Source organism: Schistocerca cancellata, chromosome 1 (genome assembly GCF_023864275.1).
Source record: "Schistocerca cancellata isolate TAMUIC-IGC-003103 chromosome 1, iqSchCanc2.1, whole genome shotgun sequence".
NCBI lineage: Eukaryota > Metazoa > Arthropoda > Insecta > Orthoptera > Acrididae > Schistocerca > Schistocerca cancellata.
This window is the reverse complement of record NC_064626.1, coordinates 557,584,449-557,609,405: the sequence shown is the minus strand read 5'-3', so window position 1 is coordinate 557,609,405 and position 24,957 is coordinate 557,584,449. Positions and strand designations below refer to the sequence as shown.

The following is a 24,957-nucleotide window of genomic DNA, read 5'->3' as shown; positions in this document are numbered from 1 at the left end:
CCCGTTCTCGCACGATCTTTTTCCGGCCGCAGCGATGTCGGAGATTTGATGTTTTACCGGATTCCTGTTATTTATGGTATACTCGTGTAATGGCCGTTCGGGTAAATCCCCACTTCCTCGGTATCTCGGAGATGCTGTGTCCTATTGCTCGCGGCGGCGATTACAACACTACGTTCAAACTCACTTAAAGCTTGATAACTTGCCATTGTACCAGCAGTAGCCGGTGTGACAAGTGCGCCAGACACTTGTTGTCTTATATAGGCGTTGCCGACTGCAGCGCCGTACTCTGCCTGTTTACATGTCTCTGTATTTGAATACGGATGCCTTCACTAATTTCTTTGTAAATCCAATAACCGAGTGATTTCGTTGTAAAAATTGAAGTGAGATCAAAGTGAAAACTGTTCAAGTGAACAGAGTAGGATTGGAAATTATTCTGCAGCGGGCTTTCGGAACGAGCGTTACGTTTCTGACTTGCCTGAATCAGGAGCGTGTTGTGAGTGCGCGCCCCGCGCTGTGTCCGCAGTACCCGGCGCCCGGGCTGTCGCGCACGCCGGACTGCGAGCTGGCGGCGCCGCTGGCGGAGGCCGGCCCCGGCGTCGCGGGCCCCTCGTCGTCGCGCGCAGGCGGCGGCTCGCGCGCCCCGGGCTCCCTGCCGCCGGGCTGCGCGCTCAGCCACGGCGCGCGCGCCCTGCTCATCCGCCTGCTGGAGCCGGAGCCGCGCGCCCGCCTGCGCTCGCTGCTCGCCCTCCAGCAGCAGCCCTTCTTCAAGGACTTCTCCTTCGTCGACGCCAGATCCAAGAAGGTACACCGAGCACCGCCTCACTCTGCTTACTGGCAATCAAATTTTTCTTACATTCATTGCTTTCTTAACATTGACACAGTCAAATACGCACCAGCTTAACGTAAGTAAGACAAAGGAACGTATTTTCGTGACACATGTAATTTCCTGATATTTTTTTGCTAACTCTCTGCTATCACACCTGTTGGAGCTGCAACGTAACCCCTATCACAAAATTACGAGGGACATTTTATAAATAATGCACACTATTTTTTTTTTACTTCGACTTTTTTGTCAATAACTCTTTAGAGTCCTTCAGTATAGTCTCACTGCTTCCCTATGACTGAATCCCAACGTCTCGGAAGTTCTACACTACTCGCCATTAAAATTGCTACACCACGAAGATGACGTGCTACAGACGCGAAATTTAACCGACAGGAAGAAGATGCTGCGATATGCAAATGATTAGCTTTTCAGAGCATTCACACAAGGTTGGCGCCGGTGGCGACACCTACCACGTGCTGACATGAGGAAAGTTTCCAACCGAGTTCTCACACACAAACAGCAGTTGACCGGCGTTGCCTGGTGAAACGTTGTTCTGATGCCTCGTGTAAGGAGGAGAAATGCGTATCATCATGTTTCCGACTTTGATAAAGGTCGGATTGCAGCCTATCGCGATTACGGTTTATCGCATGGCGACATTGCTGCTCGCGTTGGTCGAGATGCAATGACTGTTAGCGGAATATGGAATCTGTGAGTTCAGGAGGGTAATACGGAACGCCGTGCTGGATCCCAATGGCCTCGTATCACTAGCAGTCGAGATGACAGACATCTTATCCGCATGGCTGTAACGGGTCGTGCAGCCACGTCTCGATCCCCGAGTCAACAGATGGGGACGTTTGCAAGACAACAACCATCTGCACGAACAGTTCGACGACGTTTGCAGCAGCAAGGACTATCAGCTGGGAGACCATGGCTGCGGTTACCTTAACGCTGCATCACAGACAGGAGCGCCTGCGCTGGTGTACTCGACGACGAACCTAGGTGCACGAATGGCAAAACGCCAATTTTTCGGATGAATCCAGGTTCCGTTTACAGCATCATGATGGTTGCATCCGTGTTTAGCGACATCGTCGTCAACGCACATTGGAAGCATGTATTGGTCATCACCATACTGGCGTATCTCCCGGTGGGATGGTATGGGGTGCCATTGGTTACACGTCTCGGTCACCTCTTGTTCGCATTGACGGCACTTTGAACAGTGGATGTTACATTTCAGATGTGTTACGACCCGTGGCTCTACCCTTCGTTCGATCCCTGCGAAACCCTACATTTCAGCAGGATAATGCACGACCGCATGTTGCAGGTCCTGTACGGGCCTTTCTGGATACAGAAAATGTTCCACTGCTGCCCTGGCCAGCACATTCTCCAGATCTCTCACCAATTCGAAACGTCTGGTCAATTGTGGCCGAGCAACTGGCTCGTCACAATACGCCAGTCACTACTCTTGATGAAGTGTGGTATCGTGTTGAAGCTGCATGGGCAGCTGTACCTGTACACCCCATCCAAGCTCTTTTTGACTCAATGCCCACCCGTATCAAGGCCGTTATTACGGTCAGAGGTGGTTGTTCTGGGTACTGATTTCTCTGGATCTATGCACCCAAATTGCGTGAAAATGTAATCACATGTCAGTTCTATTATAATGTATTTGTCCAATGAATATCCTTTTATCGTCTGCATTTCTTCTTGGTGTAGCAATTTTAATGACCAGTAGTGTATTATTCCATCCAGGACACCATTTGTCTGCATCTGTCGAATCTCTCTCGTAACGGTCGTAGAAAGCTTTTCCACTGAAATATATCGACGCCCACTCGTAGGCTTTTTTCCATTTCGAGAACAAGTCGACGTCTGGTGGACTCATGTCTTGGCTGTAGGGAGGATGTAGCAACACTTGCCATCCGTTTCCGCTCAGTTTTTGGGCTACAACGTTCCGATATGCAGACGAGAATTGTCGTCGAGAATGAGTGGCCCAGCCTCGAGCAACTGAGGTCGGGTTTTGCGCATTTTTTCTGTGTAGGTATTGCACGAAGTTACGATAATACACTGCTGTGACACTGTTCCACACGGGACTCTGTCATAATTTTATTTATTTATTTACACGTCAATTTGCATAGGACCAAATTGGGGAGCAAATCTCCAAGGTCATGGGAGGTGTTAGTATATCAAATAACAATATAAATGTAATTACAGATAAAAATAAAGTGTTTATAAACCCGAAAAATTCAGTCCATAAGTTTAAGTAAACGCAATCAACAATACAACAAGAATCAGCTTAATTTATCAAGGAACTCCTCGACAGAAAAGAAAGAGTGTTCCATGGGGAAACTCTTCGGTTTCGATTTGAAAGCGCGTGGGTTACTGCTAAGATTTTTGAATTCTTATGGCAGCTTATTGAAAATGGATGCAGCAGTATCCTGCACACCTTTCTGCACAAAAGTTAAGGAAGTCCGATCCAAATGCAGATTTGATTTCTGCAGGGTATTAACTAAGTAAAAGTTGCCTATTCTTGGTAATAAGCCAATGTTGTTAACAAGAAATGACAGTAAGGAATATATGTAATGGGAGACCAATGTCAAAATACCCATACTCGTGAAAGGGGTTGACAAAATGTTCGTGATCTTATACAACTTATTGCCCGAACCGGGCGTTTCTGAGTCAAAATTATCTTTTAAGAATCGGAAGAGTTACCCCAAAATATAATATCATACGACATAAGCGAATGAAAATAAGCGAAGTAGACTAATTTGTGTGTCGAACGATAACTTACTTCAGATACCTTTAGAATAGTAAAACTGTCAGCATTAACTCTTTCAACAAGATTCTGAACGTGGGCTTTCCTCGACAGTTTACTATCCATCTGAACACCTAGAAAGTTGAACTGTTTACTTTCAGTAATCATATGCCCATTTTGTGAAATTAAAACGTCGGGTTTTATTGAATTACGCATTAGAAAATGTAAAAAGTAAATCTTACTGTGATTTAGCGTTAGTTTATTTTCTACAAGCTATGAACTTATGTCATCAATTGCACTGTTTGAAACGGAGCCAGTGTTGCACACAACATCCTTTACTACCATGCTAGTGTCATCAGCGAACAGGAATATTTTAGAGTTACCATTAATACTAGAGGGCATATCATTTATATAAATAAGGAACAGGAGTGGCCCCAACACTGATCCCTGGGACACCCCACACTTGACTGTACCCCACTCAGACCCCACATCACAGCTTTCTCAACATTGTAAATAATGGCCTTCTGCTGTCTGGTGCTAAAATAAGAAGTGAACCAATTGTGAGCTACTCCCCGTATTCTGCAATGATCCAACTTCTGGTGCAATATTTTGTGATCAACACTAACAGATGCCTTAGTTAAATCAAAAATGTGCCTAGCGTTCGAAACCTTTTGTTTAACCCATCCACTACCTCACAGTGAAAAGAGAATATAGTATTTTCAGTTGGTAAACGACTTCTCAAGCCGAACTGTACATTTGATAGCAAATCGTGTGATATAAAATGATCTATTATCCTTACATGCATAGCCTTTTCAATAACTTCAGCAAACACTAATGGCATATAAATAGGTCTAAAATTGTCTACAATATGCCTTCCTCCCTTTTTATAAAGCAGCTTTACTACTGAGTACGTTAATCGTTCTGGAAACTGACCATTCCTAAAGGAAAAATTACAAATATGGCTAAATACTATGCAACACAGTACTTTAATATTCTGCTAGGCACGCCATCATAACTATGAAAGTGCTTAGTCTTCAGTGATTTAATTATTGACTCAATCTGCCCTTGGTCTGTATCACAGAGGAGTATTTCAAGTATTTCAGACACCAATCTCAGAGAGGCGTTTGCCAAGAAAATTATTTGATTCCTTGTAGAAACTAAATTTTTATTTAATTCATTAGTAATGCTCAGAAAATGATTGTTAAATACTGTACATGTATCTGATTTATCAGTAACAGAAATATTTTTACTACGAACTGACTATATCGTCGACCTTGTGCTGCTGACGACACTCCCTTCACAACTGACCATATGGTTTTAATTTTATCCTGTGAATTAGCTATTCTATTTGCGCACCACATACTCTTTGCCTTTTAAGCACAAAAAAAATGGTTCAAATGGCTCTGAGCACTATGGGACTTAACATCTATGGTCATCAGTCCCCTAGAACTCAGAACTACTTAAACCTAACTAACCTAAGGACATCACACAACACCCAGCCATCACGAGGCAGAGAAAATCCCTGACCCCGCCGGGAATCGAACCCGGGAACCGGGGCTCGGGAAGCGAGAATGCTACCGCACGACCACGAGCTGCGGGCTTTTAAGCACATTACAATACTGTTTGTAATGGGCAACTGTAGCTTGATTGTGACTACTTCTAACATTTTGATATAAATCCCGCTTTGTTCTACATGATATCCTTATCGCACTAGTGAGCCACCCGGTACTACTAGTATCCCGTTTAGAACGTTGTAATCGAAAGCAACTCTCAAAGAGAATAAGACGTGTTAAGGAAAACATTATGTTTGTCTTCTATGTTATCGGCACTATAAACATCCTGCCACTCTTGTTCCTTGATGAGTATTAAAAACCTCTCTATTGCCGTCGGATTAACTTTCCTATATAGTTTGTAATTATATGTGACATTTGTTTGAGTACAAAAGCTTTTAGTGGTAAAATTTGTGCATCATGGTCTGAAAGGCCATTCACCCTTTTACTAACAGAACGCCCACCTAGTAATGAAGAATTAATAAAAATACTGTCTATAGCTCCGCTACTGTTCTGCAGTTGGAAAAAACACTGTCTGCATCAGATCATATGAATTTAGGAGATCTACGAACATCCTTTTTTTTTTACAATCATGTACATAATTAATATTGAAATCACCACATATAACTAATTTCTGGTACTTCCTATAAAGTGAATCAAGAACCCTCTCTAACTTGAGCAGAAATGCTCTGAAGTCAGTGTTAGGGGACCTTTAAACAACAAAAACTAGAATTTTAGTTTCATTAAATTCAACGGCCCCTGCACAACATTCAAGTATCTGTCAATGCAGTGCCGGGATACGTCTATGGACTCAAATGGAATATTGTTTTTTACGTACATGACCACTCCGCCACTCTGCAACGAACTCCTTGAAAAACAAGCAGATAATCTGTACCATGGTAAAGGAAGCCTCTCAATTGTCAAACTTTTTAAGTGGTGCTCCGATATACCAATATTTTCAGAGTCAGCATCTATAAGCAGTTCATTAACTTTATATCTAGTACCTCTTTCATTTTCATGAAGTAAGCTAATTCCTTGGAAACATTACGTCCTCTGAAGGTGAGCCCCTAGTTAGAGTGACTTCCTTTAAGCAGGTATATCTATCAGTTGACTTCAATCAAAAAACGTGCACCTCTAACACCAACAACTGCAGGAATTTTTCCATGAGTGACACCACCAGCACCCACTACACTGTCACCTATAACCTTTGCCAGCCTCCCCTTCCCACAGCCGTTTGTGTGCAGGCAATGCCTAGTGAAACACGATCTACTGATAGACTCGACTGACACCACTGAAATGTGACCCATGCCCTCTGCCATCGGCGCTCTCTCCAGCCCCATGTTAACGCACCTAACAGCCGCATTAAGATGAGGCCGATCATGACGCTGAAACAGTTGCACGAAATGCACATTAGTGCCACCAGTTTGAGTAGCTATCTTTATCAGGTCACCACCAACATAATATTCCCCGTCCATATCAAGACTGTTCCCTGCTGCAACCAATATCACTACCTGATCTTCCTTCGTAAAATTCGTACATAACTCCCCTATGCTGTCAGTCAACTGAGCCAACCCTGCACTATGCCTCACAATGCTGGTGACCTGGCGCTCACTCCCCAACACTTCTTGCAACTGCTGGCCCACACCTCTACCGTGCGAACTACCTAGCAGCAGAACCTTCTTCTTTCTGTTAGACTTTGCAGCTGCCCTAGGCCTCCTAACAGCTGAGGACTGCTGCATGTTCCCTACGTCTACAGCTACAAGAGGCCCTTCTCCACTCATCTCGGACAGTTGGTCAAATCTATTGCATATACCCAAACTATAACCGTCTGAATACCTCCTCCTCGTAGCTGCCTTCTTGCCAACTGCCAGTTCCCATTCCCCATCACCCTTCACCCTCCTCCTCTGCACCTGAAAGGCACAGATTTTACACTCCTGCTCCTCTATCAACTTATTTCTACTACAGATTCTACATTCCCAGGAGATGATCTCGCTAGAATGCCCACTGGCTTACCCACTGCATTTTCCCCCAATGAAAATACTTTGAACAAATCCCACACTGTAACCCACTACTCACAAACCTACGACAGAGCGCACACTTCTCACTCATGGTAAAATTTTACGGTTACTATAAAAAAAACTGTACGTCTACGTTACCCAAGTTCAGTTATACCAGCAGAACTATTTATGGAACTAACAATAGTGATCTCGAAATTCTCTGTCTACTAAGAAAACAACTACTTGTATTAATACTACTACACCACAGCTAATACCAATACCAAGAAAACTACACAAAATTATTAGCTAAAACCAAAAATTCAAGCGGCCACTGGAATACTCAACGAGGTTAAAACACTGAATGAAAATTTTACTGAAATATTTCATTAGAAACAATAAGAAACGTCAGCTGAAAACTAAATCACGAAATTTACTAAATGACTTCAACGCACAGAAAGCTCTAAAAAACACAGCAACCGAACGTTTCCAAAAGTTTATTGAATCGTCGTTTCGCCACAAACATCACGAAACATCACCGAAAACTATTAAATGTAATAACAATATAACAGTGCACAAATAAGTTTGTCAGTACTTGGCTTTATAACCGCTACAGCTGCAACTGCACGCCGCAAAATGTAATTCCTTGGTGATCATAAGCAGAAATCATAATTTGCTTGAGCTTTGTTTGACCACAGCGAAATTTTTTTGGACTTGGAGAACCTGAAGCTTTCTACTTATTGGACTGTGATTTCAACTCCGGTTCAAAGGTTCTAATCCACGTGTTATCAGTAGCGACAATTTGACACAATAATCCTCGACCTTCAGGGTCAAATCGCTGTTTGAGCAGGGTTCCTATGCCCCGGCATTTCTGCTTGTCTTCGGCAGTCAAACAGTGAGGGACCTATCTTGCAGAAATGTTCCTGTTCTTTAAATCATTTGTCAGAATACTGATGTTGGGGGGATTCCCGTGGCTTCAGAGAGTTCCTCACAAGTCTCACTGCGATCTCCTTCGCCGGCCGGAGTGGCCGAGCAGTTCTAGGCGCTACAGTCTGGAACCGCGCGACCGCGACGGTCGCAGGTTCGAATCCTGCCTCGGGCATGGATGTGTGTGATGTCCTTAGGTTAGTTAGGTTTAAGTAGTTATAAGTTCTAGGAGACTGATGACCTCAGAAGTTAAGTCCCATAGTGCTCAGAGCCATTTGAACCATTTTTTTGCGATCTCCTTCAAGAGCGTCTACATCTACATCTACATCCATACTCCGCAAGGCACCTGACGGTGTGTGGCGGAGGGTACCTTGAGAACCTCTATCGGTTCTCCCTTCTATTCCAGTCTCGTATTGTTCGTGGAAAGAAGGATTGTCGGTATGCCTCTGTGTGGGCTCTAATCTCTCTGATTTTATCCTCATGGTCTCTTCGCGAGATATACGTAGGAGGGAGCAATGTACTGCTTGACTCCTCGGTGAAGGTATGTTCTAGAAACTTCAACAAAAGCCCGTAACGATATACTGAGCGTCTCTCCTGCACAGTCTTCCACTGGAGTTTATCTATCATCTCCGTAACGCTTGCGCGATTACTAAATGATCCTGTAACGAAGCGCGCTGCTCTCCGTTGGATCTTCTCTATCTCTTCTATCAACCCTATCTGGTACAGATCCCAGTATTCAAGCAATTGGCGAACAAGCGTACTGTAACCTAATTCCTTTGTTTTCGGATTGCATATCCTTAGGATTCTTCCAATGAATCTCAGTCTGGCATCTGCTTTACTGACGATCAGCTTTATATGATCATTCCATTTTAAATCACTCTTAATGCATACTCCCAGATAATTTATGGAATTAACTGCTTCCAGTTGCTGACCTGCTATATTGTAGCTAAATGATAAGGGATCTTTCTTTCTGTGTATTCGCAGCTCATTACACATGTCTACATTGAGATTCAACTGCCATTCCCTGCACCATGCGCCAATTCGTTGCAGATCCTCATGCATTTTAGTACAATTTTCCATTATTACAACCTCTCGATATACCACAGCATCATCTGCAAAAAGCCTCAGTGGACTTCCGATGTCATCCACAAGGTCATTTATGTATATTGTGACTCCCCTGCGGAACACCTGAAATTACTCTTACTTCGGAAAACTTCTCTCCCTTGAGAATGACATGCTGCGTTCTGTTATCTAGGAACTCTTCAATCCAATCACACAATTGGTCTGATAGTCCATATGCTCTTACTTTGTTCATTAAACGACTGTGGGGAAGTGTATCGAACGCCTTGCGGAAGTCAAGAAACACGGCATCTACCTGGGAACCCGTGTCTATGGCCCTGTGAGTCTCGTGGACGAATAGCGCGAGCTGGGTTTCACACGATCGTCTTTTTCGAAAGCCATGCTGACTACTACAGATTTCTAGTCTCCAGAAAAATCATTATACTCGAACATAATACGTGTTCCAAAATTCTACAACTGATCGACGTTAGAGATACAGATCCATAGTTCTGCACATCTGTTCGACGTCCCATCTTGAAAACTGGGTTGACCTGTGCCCTTTTCCAATCCTTTGGAACGCTACGCTCTTCTAGAGACCTACGGTACACCGCTGTAAGAAGGGGGGCAAGTTCCTTTGCGTATTCTGTGTAAAATCGAACTGGTATCCCATCAGGTCCAGCGGCCTTTCCTCTTTTGAGCGATTTTAATTGTTTCTCTATCCCTCTGTCGTCTATTTCGATATCTACCATTTTGTCATCTGTGCGACAATCTAGAGAAGGAACTACAGTGCAGTCTTCCTCTGTGAAACAGCTTTGGAAAAAGACATTTAGTATTTCGGCCTTTAGTCTGTCATCCTCTTGTTTCAGTACCATTTTGGTCACAGAGTGTCTGGACATTTTGTTTTGATCCACCTACCGCTTTGACATAAGACCAAAATTTCTTAGGATTTTCTGCCAAGCCAGTACATAGAACTTTACTTTCGAATTCATTGAACGCCTCTCGCATAGCCCTCCTCACATTACATTTCGCTTCGCGTAATTTTTGTTTGTCTGCAAGGATTTGGCTATGTTTATGTTTGCTGTGAAGTTCCCTTTGCTTCCGCAGCAGTTTTCTAACTCGGTTGTTGTACCACGGTGGCTCTTTTCCATCTCTTACGATCTTGCTTGGCACATACTCACCTAACGCATATTGTACGATGGTTTTGAACTTTGTCCACTGATCCTCAACACTATCTGTACTTGAGACAAAACTTTTGTTTTGAGCCATCAGGTACTCTGAAATCTGCTTTTTGTCACTTTTACTGAACAGAAAAATCTTCCTAGCTTTTTTAATATTTCTATTTATGGCTGAAATCATCGATGCAGTAACCGCTTTATGATCGATGATTCCCTGTTCTGCGTTAACTGTTTCAAATAGTTCGGGTCTGTTTGTCACTAGAAGGTCTAATACGTTATCGCCACAAGTCGGTTCTCTGTTTAACTGCTCAAGGTTGTTTTCAGATAAAGCGCAAGTTTCACACTTCGTTCAGCTGTTGGCGTTTTTGGCCTTCTTTGTCTTGATTATGGTCTATTCTCGCACGACCACAACGAAAACGATTAACTCAACGTGAAACTATAATTCATCACAAACTTCACTTAACGGCAGGGGGGAGGAGGAGAGTAATGTTTAACGTCCCGCCGACAACTAGGTCAGCAGAGACGGAGCACTAGCTCGGATTATGGAAGGATGGGGAAGGAAATCGGCCGCACCCTTTCAAAGGAACCATATCAGCATTTGCCTGAACCGGTTTGGGGAAACCGCGGACGACCTAAATCACGATGGCTGGACGCGGGTTTGAACCGTCGTCCTCGAGAAGCCGGGTACAGTGTGCTTATCACTGCGCCACCTCGCTCGGTTTCACTTAACGCCCTGTGGATATCTGTCGCGGTTTTGCCACGTAAAATTTCGGTCTTCATGTACGTCCTCTGGTCCTCAACAGTCACAGTATTGCAGGGTCCATGTCTACCTCTCGCCAATTTTATATTAGAACGCACAGTGAAAAAACAACAACACGTGCTTCTTCCTCAAGTCCCGAACTACATCTGACGTATTTTTATTGTTGCTGCATCAAGCAGTTCGCACTAAAGCCAGCCTGTGCATTATTTATGAAATGTCCTTCGTTCCTACCAATATCGGGGCTACTTAATCATCATTTAAATTCCACTCGTACTTTTGTTTGTTTATTTATTTGTAACATGTTCCAATACAATATTTGTAATACTACATCTATGTACATTATGTGTTTATGTGTGTGTGTGCGTGTGTGTGTGTGTGTGTGTGTGTGTGTGTGTGTGTGTGTGGAGTGGAGTGTAATGTTTGTGTTGGGTAATGATGATGATGAAGATGACGATGACGATGACAAAGGCAACGAAGAGAGAAGGGTAGGTTGAAACCCAGTTCCAGCACATAGCCTACTTCTCGCAAATAGCACCAAGGGTGCCACCAACCTTAACATCCCCATCCAATGGATGGATCATCATCAACAGTGTCACATAGAGTCACTACATAAGCTGTGGTATTTAAACAGGACGCTGGCACAAAGTCTGATGATGGGAACTTTATGCACTACCTCTCCTCCCTCTGCAGGCCAAATACTGACTGTGAAAATATTTCCCACCACCAGGGTTCGAACCGTCCACTTGCAACATAGAAATTATTACATCTCTGTTTGTGGTTGATCCTGCTAACATAAAAAGTGAGCCACTGCTGTATTCAACCAACGCAGCACAGCTGTGTCGCAGGTACTCTAAGTGCCGAAACATTGTTGGGTACAATCTACATGGATACTTAACACAGATACTCTGCAAATCACATTTAAGTGCCTGGCACAGGTTATAGAATCATTTGACTATAGACAATGGTTACCACAAAAGACCACTAGGGTATACCGCTAGTTATGGCAGTAAGCTCAGATGTGAACTAATACTGTGATACAACAAATATTAGAAAACATGTTATTAAAAATGAGACAGCCCTTAACACTTGTAAGTAAATTAAACTACATTACAATAAGTGACACTTCAGAAGTCTTATCACACTCATTAAATCGCACGATGAGTTGTTACTAGTGATCCGAATTTGAACCAAACAAAGCTTGCGTGTTTGATCGAGACTTGACTAGACGTAAAGAGACGTAAAACATAGACGTGTTCAGCAGTATCAATTTACAAAGGCCGAATGTTCGAACCTGGTAATAAATAACGATACATTTAGCACCACAGCGGGAACCCCATGAAGCTTATATTGCACCTGCGAAGTAACCACGAAAGGTATGTAATAAAGTGCAACGCACAAGTGTGAAATGCCATGAAGTAAAGTTGTGTTGATGGATGGGAGTAGAACCCAGTACCTATATGAAGCACAATCAAATGTCAGATTTTAAATATGTTCACCAATAGCGTGGTACTGGAACCTGAAACGACGATACAAATTATTTTTGCCTGACAGGATTCGAACCTGGCACTTTTCACTACTGTCTTATAGCTACAAATAGGCATGAAATAGTTATTGTTTCTTCACAGTAGCGAGATGTGCACATGTTCGGCTCGAGGTAACGCGACGAATAGTTCTGTGGTGCATGGGGCTTCAACCCTACACATATCATCGTTGTTGACACCACACGAAGAGGTGTCAACTATCAAATTCCCTCTCACTAATAGTTAACAACGTGACGTTTGTAGATACCTGGAGTCATCGTGAAGAAACGACTAAATACTGGGACAATTATTCAGGTAGTGAGGGGAGATGAAACTTTAATAGTCATGGGTGACTGGAATTCGAGAGTAGGAAAAGGGAGAGAAGGAAACAAAGTAGGTGAATATGGATTGGGGCTAAGAAATGAAAGAGGAAGCCGCCTGGTAGAATTTTGCAGAGAGCAGAACTGCATCATAGCTAACACTTGGTTCAAGAATCATGAAAGAAGGTTGTATACATGGAAGAACCCTGGAGATACTAAAAGGTATCAGATAGATTATATAATGGTAAGAGAGAGATTTAGATTATATAATGGTAAGAGAGAGATTTAGGAACCAGGTTATAAATTGTAAGACATTTCCAGGGGCAGATGTGGACTCTGACCACAATCTATTGGTTATGAACTGTAAATTAAAAGTGAAGAAACTGCAAAAAGGTGGGAATTTAAGGAGATGGGACCTGGATAAACTGGAAGAACCAGTGGTTGTAAGGAGCTTCAGGGAGAGCATAAGGGAACAATTGACAGGAATGACGGAAAGAAATACAGTAGAAGAAGAATGGGTAGCTTTGAGGGATGAAATAGTGAAGGCAGCAGAGGATCAAATAGGTACAAAGACGAGGGCTAGTAGAAACCCTTCGGTAACAGAAGTAATATTGAATTTAATTGATGAAAGGAGAAAATATAAAAATGCAGTGAATGAAGCAGGCAAAAAGGAATACAAACGTCTCAAAAATGAGATCAACAGGAAGTGCAAAATGGCTAAGCAGGGATGGCTAGAGGACAAATGTAAGGATGTAGAGGCTTATCTCACTGGGGGTAAGATACACTCCTGGAAATGGAAAAAAGAACACATTGACACCGGTGTGTCAGACCCACCATACTTGCTCCGGACACTGCGAGAGGGCTGTACAAGCAATGATCACACGCACGGCACAGCGGACACACCAGGAACCGCGGTGTTGGCCATCGAATGGCGCTAGCTGCGCAGCAATTGTACACCGCCGCCGTCAGTGTCAGCCAGTTTGCCGTGGCATACGGAGCTCCATCGCAGTCTTTAACACTGGTAGCATGCCGCGACAGCGTGGACGTGAACCGTATGTGCAGTTGACGGACTTTGAGCGAGGGCGTATAGTGGGCATGCGGGAGGCCGGGTGGACGTACCGCCGAATTGCTCAACACGTGGGGCGTGAGGCCTCCACAGTACATCGATGTTGTCGCCAGTGGTCGGCGGAAGGTGCACGTGCCCGTCGACCTGGGACCGGACCGCAGCGACGCACGGATGCACGCCAAGACCGTAGGATCCTACGCAGTGCCGTAGGGGACCGCACCGCCACTTCCCAGCAAATTAGGGACACTGTTGCTCCTGGGGTATCGGCGAGGACCATTCGCAACCGTCTCCATGAAGCTGGGCTACGGTCCCGCACACCGTTAGGCCGTCTTCCGCTCACGCCCCAACATCGTGCAGCCCGCCTCCAGTGGTGTCGCGACAGGCGTGAATGGAGGGACGAATGGAGACGTGTCGTCTTCAGCGATGAGAGTCGCTTCTGCCTTGGTGCCAATGATGGTCGTATGCGTGTTTGGCGCCGTGCAGGTGAGCGCCACAATCAGGACTGCATACGACCGAGACACACAGGGCCAACACCCGGCATCATGGTGTGGGGAGCGATCTCCTACACTGGCCGTACACCACTGGTGATCGTCGAGGGGACACTGAATAGTGCACGGTACATCCAAACCGTCATCGAACCCATCGTTCTACCATTCCTAGACCGGCAAGGGAACTTGCTGTTCCAACAGGACAATGCACGTCCGCATGTATCCCGTGCCACCCAACGTGCTCTAGAAGGTGTAAGTCAACTACCCTGGCCAGCAAGATCTCCGGATCTGTCCCCCATTTAGCATGTTTGGGACTGGATGAAGCGTCGCCTCACGCGGTCTGCACGTCCAGCACGAACGCTGGTCCAACTGAGGCGCCAGGTGGAAATGGCATGGCAAGCCGTTCCACAGGACTACATCCAGCATCTCTACGATCGTCTCCATGGGAGAATAGCAGCCTGCATTGCTGCGAAAGGTGGATATACACTGTACTAGTGCCGACATTGTGCATGCTCTGTTGCCTGTGTCTATGTGCCTGTGGTTCTGTCAGTGTGATCATGTGATGTATCTGACCCCAGGAATGTGTCAATAAAGTTTCCCCTTCCTGGGACAATGAATTCACGGTGTTCTTATTTCAATTTCCAGGAGTGTAGATACTGCCTACAGTAAAATTAAAGAGACCTTTGGAGAAAAGAGAACCACTTGCATGAATATCAAGAGCCTTGATGGAAACGCAATTCTAAGCAAAGAAGGGAAAGCAGAAAGGTGGAAGGAGTGTGTAGCGGGTCTATACAAGCGCGATGTTCTTGAGGACAATATTAACACGAATTCTTTACAGACAAATGGAAAAACTGGTAGAAGCCGACCTCGGAGAAGATCAGTTGGGATTCCGTAGAGATGTTGGAACACGTGAGGCAATATTGACCCTACGACTTACCTTAGAAGAAAGGTTAAGGAAAGGCAAACCTACGTTTCTAGCATTTGTAGACTTAGAGAAAGTTTTCGACAATGTTGATTGGAGTGCTCTCTTTCAAATTCTGAAGGTGGCAGGGGTAAAATACAGGGAGCGAAAGGCTATTTACAATTTGTACAGAAAGAAGATGGCAGTTACAAGAGTCGAGGGGTATGAAAGGGAAGCAGTGGTTGGGAAGGGAGCGAAACAGGGTTGTAGCCTATTCCCGATGTTATTCAATCTGTATATTGAGCAAGCAATAAAGGAAACAAAAGAAAAGTTCGCAGTTTTTATTAAAATCCACGGAGAAGAAATAACAACTTTGAGGTTCGCCGATGACATTGTAATTCTGTCAGAGACAGCAAAGGACTTGGAAGAGCTGCTGAACGGAATGGACAGGGTCTTGAAAGGAGGATACAAGATGAACATCAACAAAAGCAAAACGAGGATCATGGAATGTAGTTGAATTAAGTCGGGTGATGCTGAGGGAATTAGATTTGAAAATTAGTCACTTAAAGTAGTAAAGGAGTTTTGCTATTTGGGGAGCAAAATAGCTGACGATGGTCGAAGTATTGAGGATATAAAATGTAGACTGGCAATGGCAAGGAAAGCGTTTCTGAAGAAGAGAAATTTGTTAACATCGAGTATAGATTTAAATGTCAGGAAGTCATTTGTGAAAGTATTTGTATGGTTTGTAGCCATGTATGGAAGTGAAACGTGGACGATAAATAGTTTAGACAAGAAGAGAAGAGAAGCTTTCGAAATGTGGTGCTACAGAAGAATGCTGAAGATTATATGGGTAGATCACATAACTAATGAGGAGGTATTGAATAGAATTGGGGAGAAGAGGAGCTTGTGGCACAACTTGACTAGAAGAAGGGATCGGTTGGTAGGACGTGTTCTAAGACATCGAGGGATCACCAATTTAGTATTGGAGGACAGCGTGGAGGGTAAAAATCGTAGAGGGAGACCAAGAGATGAATACACTAAGCAGATTCAGAAGGTTGTAGGTTGCAGTAGGTACTGGGAGATGAATAAGCTTGCACAGGATAGATTAGCATGGAGAGCTGCATAAACCAGTCTCAGGACTGAAGACCACAACAACAACATCATCTCGAAGGATTCAAATCGTGAGAAATATTGGAATCGCAGCTCGAATCCCAGTCCAGTGCCAATAATTTCAAAATCTCAATGTCACTTTAAATAAGAAAGGCAAGTCCTATGACCTTATATGAGGATTGGTCCGCGAACTAAAATAACGTTACTAGTGTAAGAAAGCTTACTAGAGACAGAGTTTCTGCAAACAGCGACTTCCGCCTCTGACAGCCATAACTAATCCAAATCTATTGCAGTCAGTAGCGAATGGACGTGTTTAATGTTGATTTGGGACCATAGCACAGTCCTGTGGCAGTTAAAAACTGGTATTCCCATGGGAATTGAACGTACACCTTAGCCGTTACAAGGTCGCCTCAGTCTAACCTTCTGCACTGTGAAGATATATTCTCAGCATCATTTTGTTATTCGCTTTGCTTATCTAAAGAGATTACTATACACCAGCATTACCTTCCATAACTCTAAGAGAAATGTTCCGGATGTCCGCTAAATAGTTTAAGTATATTAGAAATAGCAGAAGGGCCGTTAGTTACTACGAACAGTGACCTTTCACACAGGAAATCACAAATCCAGTCGCACAACTGAGACGATAGTCTATAGGAAAGCATATGAGGAATGATATTAAAACCCTTTTTGGAACTCTATAAATACGGAATCAATTTCAGAGCCTCTGTACGCAGTACAAGGTGCAAATAAAGTGCCAGTTGTGTCTCACAAGAGTGGTGCTTTCCAAATCCTTGCTGGTTTGATGTCAATATTTCGGGGTGTTTCATAACAGTGGAATAAAGCATTTGTTCACACGACTTACTACATGTCGATATCAATGAAATGGTTCGCTAACTCAGTGGATTAAGTTTATTTTCTTTCATATGTATTGCGGCGGTCTGTGCGACTTTCCGTTCTTTTCCCTCACCATGAATACTAGAACACTCCTCATGAAGTCGTAGGAAAAGTAATGAAGCTGCTGCATCATTGATGCACAAGATGCACTCTTAAGGGGAGGTTTACTATCTTATGCCCGAAAAACGGAAAAAAACATGTTCTTTGAGAATTTTTTTCTCTAGATGTGTTATAGATATCAATGTAAAATTTGGTCAGAATGTTTATTGATATTTCCTCTACAAACTGGAATTTTTTCGACCGGAAGTGTAGAAGAGTAAAGGCCAAAGTGCCGTCGGAACGAAACAAAATTTCGATGTGGACCTCCACGCGCGGTTAGTCACAGGTCAGCCGACTTGTCTGAAATCAGAACTGAGTTGACGTTAGCGAAGTATATAAGATTGTTTAGGAGTTGTACCTCGCTTAAGTTATTTGGACCATAGGAAGCAAAATGGCGGCCATTTGAAAAAAATAGGGTTTTTCCATCGATTTTTAGAATTCATCGGCCAAGTAAAAATATCTGTAGTTGATGGATTGGATAAAAGTGGTACAACTCCTAAACAATTTAGTTAGCTTCGTCGGAAACAAAGAATCATACCAATAGGTTCAGTAGATTTGAAGTTACCATACCGCGCGATAAAAAAAAAAGTGTCATTTCGAGAAAAACGCGTTTGAAGTTTTGACTACATATAAATGCAATATTCTGCAACGTACGTACAATCTGCTATTGCAGGTTCACAAACTAGTCCTTCCTCTTCCTCATGCAGGGCGCTCTGCTCGATTTAGGCCATCCTGCGCTGCTCCAGAGCCGCTCGTACGGTCGGTGACAATCGGTTTTCGGCCGCTTGAGACCGCTGGTCGCCCGAATACTTGGCGAACTGCGTCGAATTGTGTCCCAGGGTGACTTCCATCGTTGTCATGGGTTATAGAATTGCTGAATACCCTTTGTTGAACCTGCTCACTGAAAGGAAAGTCGCAATCTCCACGGTCTGCGCACCAGAATGCAAATGCTTGGGGTCTAACTTCCAAACACATGTGTTCAAACTTTCATTTGAATCTTGTGTGTTTCCTCCCAAACACCGGTACAGTAACTCGTCCTCCGAAAGAAAAAAGAAAACTGGTGCGTGAAAAAGGCCGATTTCAGGCAGGTGCATTTTGTTGTTCAACCGCGAATAACAAACATTTCCGTTCCTTATTCGGAAAAACCGTTTCAGGGATGGATTATAAACACTTTTATGGATCCAAACATGCAATTTAAAAAAAATCGATTTTTTGAACCAAAAGATTGTAAACCTCCCCTTAAATTGTTAGCCCACTCAAGAAAGACATTGCCTGCAGAACCATAATACACCCGCTATGATAGGGTCATGAAACATAGCAGAACATGTCTGGTGACTCTGTGATAGTTTTGTTACTTCCTGGAATGACAAATAATTATCTTGTAAGATTCGCTTGATGAATTCGAGGTGCACCAATAAAAAATTCTGAGTGACGTCCAGTTTGGTGTACCATCGATTCATCAAGTATACGTGTACAGACATGGGAGATTACTTTCATGTAGCAACTATAACTAGTCGCGTTGTCCGCTATGCGAATTATCTGTATCAGCCATCACAGGGTAATGAGGAGGCAATGAACGCTGCAGTTGGTCTCTTGCTCCATGAAAATGTTGACGCACTGTAAAGAGTAAGAGACAGTAGCTCTCAGTTCAGAAGTGGTGCGAGAGTAACATTTTACCTCCTCTGTGACAGAGCTACAAACAGGTATATCGAATTCAGGACGACATCTTTAGAAATTTTGTCATAAAGAAGACGTCCCGTTACGTTCAGTTACCAGCGCATCTAGAGGTAAAAACTAAAACGAAACTCCGTCGGAAAAGGCCTTGGAAGGCCTAACGGCGCCGACCGGCCGCCGTGTCATCCCCAGCCCACAGGCGTCACTGGATGCGGATATGGATGGACATGTGGTCAGCACACCGTTCTCAAGGCCGTATGTCGGCTTACGAGACCGGAGACGCTACTTCTCAGTCAGGTAGCTCCTCAGTTTGCCTCACAAGGGCTGAGTGCACCCCGCTTGCCAACAGCGCTCGACAGACCGGATGGTCACCCGTGCAAGCGCTAGCCCAGCCCCACAGCGCTTAACTTCGGTGATCTGACGGGAACCGGTGTTGCCACTGCGGCAAGGCAGTTGGCACATCTAGAGGTTAGGAACATAAAATATTGCGAAACTGATTCTGAAAATACATAAATTGGTTAATGAAATCTTGTCACTGATTACACTGTTAACTGTGTTTCGTTCAGCAACTACATTCACAGCCACATTGACGTATTATCATTGTAGTCCGGTAAAGCTACTTGAGTATGACAAGAGACTTCACATTTAATTAAGATAGCCAATCTCTGTATGGCATTATGATGACACACACCAGTTGTATTAGTGTAGTGCGCATTAATAATGTTTCCCGCTAGGTTGTTGAACAAAATAGACACAAATATCAGAGAAATTGTCAACAATATAGTTCACCTGTTATCGAGAACCGCCTGAAGATGCGCAGGCCATGTTTAGATCCCTTGCAAAACAAAACAAACAAAAACAAAGAAAAGAAAAGAAAAACTAACTTTCTTGGTGGCTGATCGACAAGGGGCGACAAAGGTACACACATGCGGGTGCTAGACTAGAAGATGTGCGGTGGGTATGTTTTCCAATCAAGCTTCTAGGTGCTGTCTTCCAGGTCGCATTTGTTACTCTGAGACTGGAAGGCATCTCGTTTGTTGCCAACAAGTATCAACGACGAAGGACACTTCCCTGTGAAGCAGTTCGTAACACAAACAGCCTTCTTTGTGCCACTAGATGTCTAGATGTATATCAATAACACTACATTTCATGGACGTATTTAGACCGTCGTTTGAGATAATGTTTGTTATGGCTTACCCACCATTTTCTCCTTATGCAGTTAACATACGGTACTTCAAATCGCCAACAGGCAGCACTGATTTAAGTTTGCGGAGACCTCCTTAAATATATTATAGAAAGTGGTAGGATCAATCCTTTGAAAGGGCTCAGACGACTTCCTTCCCCATCAAAAAATGGTTCAAATGGCTCTGAGCACTATGGGACTTAACATCTGTGGTCATCAGTCCCCTAGAACTTAGAACTACTTAAACCTAACTAACCTAAGGACATCACACACATCCATGCCCGAGGCAGGATTCGACCCTGCGACTGTAGCAGTCGCGCGGTTCCGGACTGAGCGCCTAGAACCCTTCCCCATCCTTACTAGTTCAAAATTCTGCTTCGCGTCTAATCTGGTTTTCGACCATACGTTGTACCGTAATCCTCCTTCCTTTCTTTCAGCTTCAGTATGACTACTGAAGGCAAGTGTCACACGGAGGTTAATTGGTCGTCACACTTGCCAGTTATCAGATACACTAACCATAGTAGTAAATCGCAGAAACGTTCATCAGTGCCTGTTTGTCTTCCTGAAACTCGCGATTTATGTCAAAACGATTGTGTTTGAAACGGTACAACTTGACTTTCTCGGTACTACTCCATCCATACAGGACACAGGTGTTTCGAATTGTCTCCACTGCTTTCAACCTCTTATTAAACATAAATGGAACACAATGTCTGTTTTAGACTCGATTTTCTAATGCATAAACGACGATCCTCGTAACATCAGAAATGAGAAACGTTCAAATTGTCATGGCACGAGCTATACTACAAACTTGAAAAAAAAAAGAGACCGTAGTTAAAAACGCGTATAATAACATGCCGTATAAAAATCGCTACGGAGCATGATGAAACAGTATTATATTATACATGTTGTTGTTGTGGTCTTCAGTCCTGAGACTGGTTTGATGCAGCTCTCCATGCTACTCTATCCTGTGCAAGCTTATTCATCTCCCAGTACCTACTGCAACCTACAATCTTCTGAATCTGCTTAGTGTATTCATCTCTTGGTCGCCCTCTACGATTTTTACCCTCCACACTGCCCTCCAATGCTAAATTTGTGATCCCTTGATGCCTCAAAACATGTCCTACCAACCGATCCCTTCTTCTAGTCAAGTTGTGCCACAAACTTCTCTTCTCCCCAATCCTATTCAATACCTCCTCATTAGTTACGTGATCTACCCACCTTATCTTCAGCATTCTTCTGTAGCACCACATTTCGAAAGCTTCTATTCTCTTCTTGTCCAAACTAGTTATCGTCCATGTTTCACTTCCATACATGGCTACACTCCATACAAATACTTTCAGAAACGACTTCCTGACACTTAAATCTATACTCGATGTTAACAAATTCCTCTTCTTCAGAAACGCTTTCCTTGCCATTGCTAGTCTACATTTTATATCCTCTCTACTTCGACCATCATCGGTTATTTTACTCCCTAAATAGCAAAACTCCTTTACTACTTTAAGTGTCTCATTTCCTAATCTAATTCCCTCAGCATCACCCGACTTAATTTGACTACATTCCATTATCCTCGTTTTACTTTTGTTGATGTTCATCTTATATAATCCTTTCAAGACACTGTCCATTCCTTTCAAATGCTCTTCCAAGTCCTTTGCTGTCTCTGACAGAATTACAATGTCATCGGCGAACCTCAAAGTTTTTACTTCTTCTCCATGAATTTTAATACCTACTCCGAATTTTTCTTTTGTCTCCTTTTCTGCTTGCTCAATATACAGATTGAATAACATCGGGGAGATGCTACAACCCTGTCTTACTCCTTTCCCAACCACTGCTTCCCTTTCATGCCCCTCGACTCTTATAACTGCCATCTGGTTTCTGTACAAACTGTAAATAGCCTTTCGCTCCCTGTATTTTACCCCTGCCACCTTCAGAATTTGAAAGAGAGTATTCCAGTTAACATTGTCAAAAGCTTTCTCTAAGTCTACAAATGCTAGAAACGTAGGTTTGCCTTTTCTTAATCTTTCTTCTAAGATAAGTCGTAAGGTCAGTATTGCCTCACGTGTTCCAACATTTCTACGGAATCCAAACTGATCTTCCCCGAGGTCGGCTTCTACCAGTTTTTCCATTCGTCTGTAAAGAATTCGTGTTAGTATTTTGCAGCTGTGACTTATTAAACTGATAGTTCGGTAATTTTCACATTTGCCAACACCTGCTTTCTTTGGGATTGGAATTATTATATTCTTCTTGAAGTCTGAGGGTATTTCGCCTGTCTCATACATCGTGCTCACCAGATGGTAGAGTTTTGTCATGACTGGCTCTCCCGAGGCCATCAGTAGTTCAAATGGAATGTTGTCTACTCCCGGGGCCTTGTTTCGACTCAGGTCTTTCAGTGCTCTGTCAAACTCTTCACGCAGTATCTTATCTCCCATTTCGTCTTCATCTACATCCTCTTCCATTTCCATAATATTGTCCTCAAGTACATCGCCCTTGTATAAACCCTCTATATACTCCTTCCACCTTTCTGCCTTCCCTTCTTTGCTTAGAACTGGGTTGCCATCTGAGCTCTTGATATTCATACAAGTGGTTCTCTTATCTCCAAAGGTCTCTTTAATTTTCCTGTAGGCAGTATCTATCTTACCCCTAGTGAGACAAGCCTCTACATCCTTACATTTGTCCTCTAGCCATCCCTGCTTAACCATTTTGCACTTCCTGTCGATATCATTTTTGAGACGTTTGTATTCCTTTTTGCCTGCTTCATTTACTGCATTTTTATATTTTCTCCTTTCATCAATTAAATTCAATATTTCTTCTGTTACCCGAGGATTTCTATTAGCCCTCGTCTTTTTACCTACTTGATCCTCTGCTGCCTTCACTACTTCATCCCTCAGAGCTACCCATTCTTCTTCTACTGTATTTCTTTCCCACATTCCTGTCAATTGTTCCCTTATGCTCTCCCTGAAACTCTCTACAACCTCTGGTTCTTTCAGTTTATCCAGGTCCCATCTCCTTAAATTCCCACCTTTTTGCAGTTTCTTCAGTTTCAATCTGCAGTTCATAACCAATAGATTGTGGTCAGAATCCACATCTGCCCCAGGAAATGTCTTACAATTTAAAACCTGGTTCCTAAATCTCTGTCTTACCATTATATAATCTATCTGATACCTTTTAGTATCTCCAGGATTCTTCCAGGTATACAACCTTCTTTTATGATTCTTGAACCAAGTGTTGGCTATGATTAAGTTATGCTCTGTGCAAAATTCTACAAGGCGGCTTCCTCTTTCATTCCTTCCCCCCAATCCATATTCACCTACTATGTTTCCTTCTCTCCCTTTTCCTACTGACGAATTCCAGTCACCCATGACTATTAAATTTTCGTCTCCCTTCACTACCTGAATAATTTCTTTTATCTCGTCATACATTTCATGTATTTCTTCATCATCTGCAGAGGTAGTTGGCATATAAACGTGTACTACTGTAGTAGGCATGGGCTTTGTGTCTATCTTGGCCACAATAATGCGTTCACTATGCTGTTTGTAGTAGCTTACCCGCACTCCTATTTTTTTATTCATTATTAAACCTACTCCTGCATTACCCCTATTTGATTTTGTATTTATAACCCTGTAATCACCTGACCAAAAGTCTTGTTCCTCCTGCCACCGAACTTCACTAATTCCCACTATATCTAACTTTAACCTATCCATTTCCCTTTTTAAATTTTCTAACCTACCTGCCCGATTAAGGGATCTGACATTCCACGCTCCGATCCGTAGAACGCCAGTTTTCTTTCTCCTGATAACGACGTCCTCCTGAGTAGTCCCCGCCCGGAGATCCGAATGGGGGACTATTTTACCTCCGGAATATTTTACCCAAGAGGACGCCATCATCATTTAATCATACAGTAGAGCTGCATGTCCTCGGGAAAAATTACGGCTGTAGTTTCCCCTTGCTTTCAGCCGTTCGCAGTACCAGCACAGCAAGTCCGTTTTGGTTAATGTTACAAGGCCAGATCAGTCAGTCATCCAAACTGTTGCCCCTGCAACTACTGAAAAGGCTGCTGCCCCTCTTCAGGAACCACATGTTTGTCTGGCCTCTCAACAGATACCCCTCCGTTGTGATTGCACCTACGGTACGGCCATCTGTATCGCTGAGGCACGCAAGCCTCCCCACCAACGGCAAGGTCCATGGTTCATGGGGGGATATTATACATAACGTTACATAATGTTATACTTGCTAATTCGAGTGCAAAAAAGTCTGCTGTAGATCATAGACTGTACGCCCAATGCGTCGCGATCACTTGGGCGCATGTCGGTCTCTATCAAGCGGATTCTGGCTGAAATTGATCTTACCATGACAGTCGCCCTCGAGCGCGTTCACGAACGTGTTTCCATAACATTTTTCTATTACTGGCTAGTTAGAAAATGAACGAAACTGTCTTTGACCTTCTGTGAGACTGATGCTCATAGAAGTTGGACAGAATACGGCTTAAAAAGGAAAGGAAAATGATGGATTTGATATCATGGCTTTGGGTTCGCACTGCATGACACTGACGAATAGGTTTTTCACAACGGGGATATCAGTTTTTAATAGCCACAAACGTACCCTCTTCACTTCCAGTAACGGCTAAGTAAAGACCGCAGGACTGTGCCTTGGTTCCGAAACAAAAGTAAAGAT

At 43.4% G+C, this 24,957-nt stretch overlaps 1 long non-coding RNA gene across 1 annotated transcript in view; it reads left to right on the top strand.

The window, feature by feature from the left end:
* Positions 1–651: 651 nt before the first annotated feature.
* The window catches only part of LOC126161800 (uncharacterized), a 66,689-nt gene continuing 42,383 nt past the window's right edge, over positions 652–24,957 (top strand). The window contains exon 1 of the long non-coding RNA XR_007534960.1: positions 652–802. This is a non-coding gene — a long non-coding RNA (uncharacterized LOC126161800). The remainder of the gene's footprint in view (positions 803–24,957) is intronic.